Genomic DNA, 6,102 nt, shown 5'->3' on the forward strand with positions numbered 1-6,102 from the left:
CCCGGAATACTTCTTGTTCACCCATTTTTGGACCTAGGATGGTATGATCCTACGGTGATCTACAAACCTACACATTGGGTCTCCCATTCCTCCTCTGTGATCTCTTTCTGGTCTAAGGTATTGTAAGGGTTCTGCCCCTAGAGATGCTCCTAATCCATAATTCCTCACTGGTCTAACAGGTGACTATCCCTCTCTTTGAACCCTTTCTCTTTACTCTCATTCTTGGTGTGGCCCCCCTGTCTGTGCTGGATTTGGCATTCTCGTCCCACTCTCATCTTGGTACTGCTGATGGAGTGGTGGTGCTCCTAGCACTGACATGGCTTAAGAATCACCTTTGTTTGAGTTTTTTTTTATGTCGCATATTGTTAGAGCCATGCCTGCAATGATAGAGGTGTTGCTTGCTGGTCTTGAGGGTTGGGCAACGGTTGTCTATTTGTATGTGATGTGGTGTCATAATTGTCTGCGAAGGGATTTGTAGACTTTTTAGGGATTTGTACAAGCCTTAGTCTCTCTTTAGAAGCATGCATCAACACTTCTAGAGTTATCACTCTCTCTTCATCCCCAGAGACATGAGAAGATGACAACAATGAATTTTTAAATGCCCATCTAAATGGAACAAGCAACCATGTATTAATGCAATGACAAAATCTAGGTATACCTTAACATCAAAAAGTTTATGGAAAAACAACTAGTAGAGGACCAGACCTTGTGTAAGGATCGATCGGACCACCCATCCACTTTTGCTCTACTACGGACAGAGAGAATTACACTTCACCGGAAGCGAGCCAGAACACCTCCAACCTATCTGAGCAAGACATAAGCTGAGGCCGCTTTGCCTCCTTTCATGAACCCGAGCTCTGAAAGGATCCCAAGTACTAGTAGTTGGTAGGATATCAACACCAACCATACCAGTTTAGGTGCCATGCCTCTTCAATGCCTAGCACCGGGTGTTTAGGCAAAGCCAAGGCAAATCCCTGACATGTTATCCGTGTAGGTCATTCAACCCCTGATGCACTAACCATGTAGACGAGCCTAAAAAAAAGAAGACCTAGGCAACACCACCGATCCAGCAAAGGCCCAGGTCAACCACCCTTTAGTCTAAGGCTAACCAATGTAGGTGATCCTAGTCTTGTAGCGATGCTACCATCAGAAACATAACACATGAGTCCAATCACAATAGCACTTCGTAGATGCACAAACAAATCATTTCCAAGCAGTTAGACTGTATAGGGTCTCTTACCCTTACACTTCTTCCATAAACCATCCAAATCACTTCATGATCCAATTCCAAAACCATAAACCATAATCCAATCACATCACACATGCGATCACTCCATCCAACTTAGGTGAGGCATGACCAATCTTGCATAATCACTTTAGAACATAACATGGCTGCAAAAATTTTGGCAGCATAACCAAATCCAAAAAAAAACCAAGAGCCACACAGCTTACACCATAGAATATCAACCATAATCCGTAAGGGAATCTCATCCCTTGAACATGAATCATAATCACATTGAACCAACTCCCACACTTGGAGTTTGACACATCCCTTGCAATCAATTTGAGTCTATACAAATGTGACCCTTAAGAAGTAATTATTTCATGCATAAAAAGAGTCCGACAAGCAAATAATCATGATATAAAATCCAATTTTTACCACATCCAATCATGCAAAGTTGATGCATCACATCTATACTTCACCTCCCTAGCACATAGAGCTAGTTTTGACCTAGGAAGGTGGAAAGCAATCACAGCCATGCATATGAGGCATCCACATCAATCCATCAGTTCCCATACATCATATGATAACATTCCATCACCATAAACATGATGCAAAACAGCTCCAACCTCTAGGTCAACCATAAACCATAACTTCACATATATGAAAAAACAAGAATTGGCATTTTTGGGAGTATGTAAAACATGCAATTGAAAGTTCAAAATAATGCATCAAGTTCAGCTCCATAATATAGACTATTACTCTATCACATCACTTCCCCCATATGGTACTCACACAACAAACGGTAACCCCAAAAGAAACCCCTTTATTCATATCTGCCTATGCGGTTTGGAATGTTTAACCATATATACCCTTGTAACTATGGTCCTTAAGATTTATTCTCGTCATGGTTCCATGTTTCTAAGGTAAATATGGTCATAACCCCAATCTTGAACCATTTTCAATTGCCTCATAAATGGTCTTCCTAGAATGATTTCATAGTTGTTCTTTTTTCCAAAGTCAAAAATAACAAAGCTATGCTCATACTCAATGCCGCAAGAAGTAACAACTACTTTTTCTAGCGGTCGTATGGGCTTTTCCATGTCTCCATCTGCAAGCACACACACATATAGACATTCAACATTATTGATTGACACTAAATATAATCGACTCTTTCTCTTCCTCTCTCTCTCACACACACACATGTATAAGCTTTTGGAATCGACTCTCTCTCTCTCTCTCTCTCTCTCTCTCTCTCTCTCTCTCTCTCTCTCTCTCTCTCTCACACACACACACACACACACATGCACGCATAAACATACACACGATCGACTCTTTCAGGCACACCATTCAAACCAATATGCACACTAAGGTGAATGCAACCTTTTTTGTCTGCATTGTTGTAGTGTACTAGGTACCATGGCTGCAAGTAGCGAGCCAAAATTGTTTGATGACATCGTGCTTAAGGATGGGCAAAAATCATGTATGTGTATTGTTGATGATGCATGTTTTACGTCAGCACGTACGTTACTTGCGACGAGGGGACACGATGGATCACCAACTCGAAGTCCATAGGAGAATGTGATATTCTGAAGTGTAAGGGAGGTCATCCCCTTGGTTGTGGTATTGCAAAGTCCCGAAGACCTGCATACGAGAAGCAATGTCGTGCACGATATGAAGATGATGAATATAAGTTTAAACGTAATGTGAAGGCATAGGAAGCACGCGAGGTAAAGAAAGCAAAAAAAAAGCTTGGGATGCGCACGAGGAAGAGGCAAAAATAGACATATGTTCAGAAGAGAATTTTCTCAACCTCAAGGTATCACATGCCATGGAATCTTACCTTCATGATAGTGATAAACAATTGGCCAATATTTGTAGAACATTTGTAGATGGATTTGATAAGCATGTCCATGGTTAATTTGCATCCGTTTTATTATGTTAAAAATTCAAACTTTCTTTTCTACTTAGACGTTAGTCGTACTCAATAGAGATGTCCATGTGGGAAGGACTCCCAAAAATGTGAGGAGACGCACGATTCTAGTAACGAGGGCTCCGCAAGATTAACGTCATCAGTACGGGCATAGGGTTGTATCAGATTGTCAAGTCTACTGTCATTTGGAAAATGTACAAAGCCTCTTGAACGTTCATGTGTTGTAGAAGAGACCTAAAACCACTAATGAACAAAGTCCTTTGTTGGCGCCAACAAAAATTTATAGCAAAAAGGCTTTTCTTGAAGGGTCTCCCATATCCTCTTCTATGAGTCCGCTTCCCAAGGTGATTGCAAAATATGCATTGGGAAATTTGTCTCTACATGCATTGTGCATTTTTATGGCTATTTGCCTAATATTTCCTTGAGAATTGTTTGTGCATTTCTTTTTGTTAGTTTCATTTTTGTGTGTAACGTCCCTCTCCACACTTGGTTAGTGATTCACCACTGCCAAGCTCTTCTCTTCCCCTCACGTTGTTGGTGACAAATCAATCTATTCACATGGATGTCAAGACATCCAAAAGTATAGGAGGAGAGCTCCAATTGAAGAAAAGGTTAGTGGTTTGTGTTCAATCACACATCAATGTCCACAATGTAGGATGTCAAACTGCCAAACATTTAATGTGGTTTTAAAGGCTTGTATTCTCATTTTAGATTTGAATCTGGAGGAAGTATTCAGTTTATTTTAGGGAAACAAAAATTGATCGTGGATGTAGACCTTCTACTAGTGGACGCCATAAGCAAGGAAAAGGCTTCCACTCGGACAATGACATTATTTTGCATGTATGCATTTGTTTCTCTTTCCTCGACATTGTCTACATACTTTCTCAGTAAAACAACTTGCAATTTTATCTTGACAGGTGGTTGTAAAACACTCTCTCATAAGACGTGCTTGTGATAGCATGTGCTTGATTGATAGTTTGTGTTTTGACTTTTTGAAATCGGAGGCGTCCCAAAGTGCTAAGAAGCTGCAAACCTATTTCAGTGGTGTGGATGCTAGCAAACATCTTTTGTGTTCTTCCCAATTGTGGACAGGTACTTGTGTCACCCAGGAATTCGTAATGCAACTTGTGCATGTTCATCAACAATGTTATTGCTGTACGGATCATTGGTGTCTTTTTGTATTGTACAATAACACAATCAAGAAGATAAAAAAGCTTCCTTGAGAGAACCATGGACTGATGTACCTTAATTCCTTGACATCAGGTGACTCGGAAGAATATTTACCTTTCTTGTATCGATAATCCCTGATTTTGTATGGAAAGAACATCAAGTAAGTATGTATTTATGGAATGATAGTCTTTAAAGTGTGTGTTTTTGCAGAACATTGGAATTGATGGCTTCAAATTGCATGTCTTTGTCCTTAAAGGAGTTCATGATTACACCTAGAGTTGAATTGGAGCATGGCAAGCGTCCTCGGGTATGACTAGTAATAAGCCTCCTAGTCGTGTCTCTTTGCCTTACTCGTAGGTTCTTTTGGAATCCAGGTCCCTCTACAACCTAATGTAGTTGAATGTGGCTTTTATGTCATGACATACATAAAGTGTCTTACTGAAGATGCTTATGGGAAACGGTCCAAGTCATTTGTGAGTTCAATATTTGCAGATTTCATTGTGATTTTAGTGTTTCTCCATGTGTACTAATTTTGTTAATCATTTTTTTTTATGTCCAATTCTTATCTACGGTACTTTTTGTGCAGTTGACAAAGACATGGTTCAAGCAAGACCGAGTGCAAGCATTAAAGGAAGGCTTGAAGGCTTGGACTAAGAAGTGCATCAGTGGGACTATGGCATAACTAGTTCAATTGAGAAATATAGCTCTACTAATTTGTAACCTGACATTTGCCATCATACAAAAATATAATATTGTTGATGATGCAAGCCGCCTCAATGAAACACTGTAGACCACTTAATAGAGTGTTTTTTTACTCAAAGATTATGGTTTAATGCATCTCCTTATGACTTCATTGTTCACTAATGAAAACTTGTTGTTGATGTCAACATAGACATGATATGTGTGTAAACTATGTTGGAAGCTCTGTGAAACTTTTGAGAGAGCAAAATGTGTAGAACCCTTGGTCTCATAAACCTGAGAGATTTCTAAACTATGTGTGAACTTGGGGTGAACTATTTGTGAACTTAGGTGTGATACTTGTGTGAACTATGTTGGTAGCTCTGAGAAACTTTCTAGAGACAAAAATTTGTGAAACCCTTGGTCTCATAAACCTTAGAAGCTTTGTGAACTTAGTGTGATCTTGGAGTGAACTTCGTGTGATCCTTACAACATAACATGGCTGCAAAAATTTTGGCAGCATAACCAAATCCAAAAAAAAACCATGAGCCACACCAGCTTACAACATAGAATATCAACCATAATCCGTAAGGGAATCTCATCCCTTGAACATGAATCATAATCACATTGAACCAACTCCCACACTTCGAGTTTGACACATCCCCTACAATCAGTTGAAGTCTATACACATGTGACCCTTAAGAAGTAATTTTTTCATGCATAAAAAGAGTCCGACCAGCAACTAATCATGATATAAAATCCAATTTTTACCACATCCAATCATGCAAAGTTGATGCATCACATCTGCACTTGACCCCCCTAGCACATAGAGCTAGTTTTGACCTAAGAAGGTGGAAAGCAATCACAGCCATGCATATGAGGCATCCACATCAATCCATGAGTTCCCATACATCATATGATAACATTCCATCACCATATACATGAAGCAAAACAGCTCCGACCTCTAGGTCAACCATAAACCATAACTTCACATATATGAAAAAACAAGAATTGGCATTTTTGGGAGTATGTAAAACATGCAACTGAAAGTTCAAACTAATGTATCAAGTTCAGATCCATAATATAGACTATCACTCTA

The 6,102-nt window shown here is 39.5% G+C and overlaps 1 pseudogene; it reads left to right on the forward strand.

Moving 5' to 3' along the window:
- The first annotated feature begins 2,641 nt into the window (after positions 1-2,641).
- Positions 2,642-5,007, forward strand: LOC147442505 (uncharacterized; annotated as a pseudogene).
- The last annotated feature ends 1,095 nt before the right edge of the window (positions 5,008-6,102 follow it).

This window comes from Adiantum capillus-veneris, chromosome 14 (assembly GCF_014529385.1).
Source record: "Adiantum capillus-veneris isolate H3 chromosome 14, ASM1452938v2, whole genome shotgun sequence".
NCBI lineage: Eukaryota > Viridiplantae > Streptophyta > Polypodiopsida > Polypodiales > Pteridaceae > Adiantum > Adiantum capillus-veneris.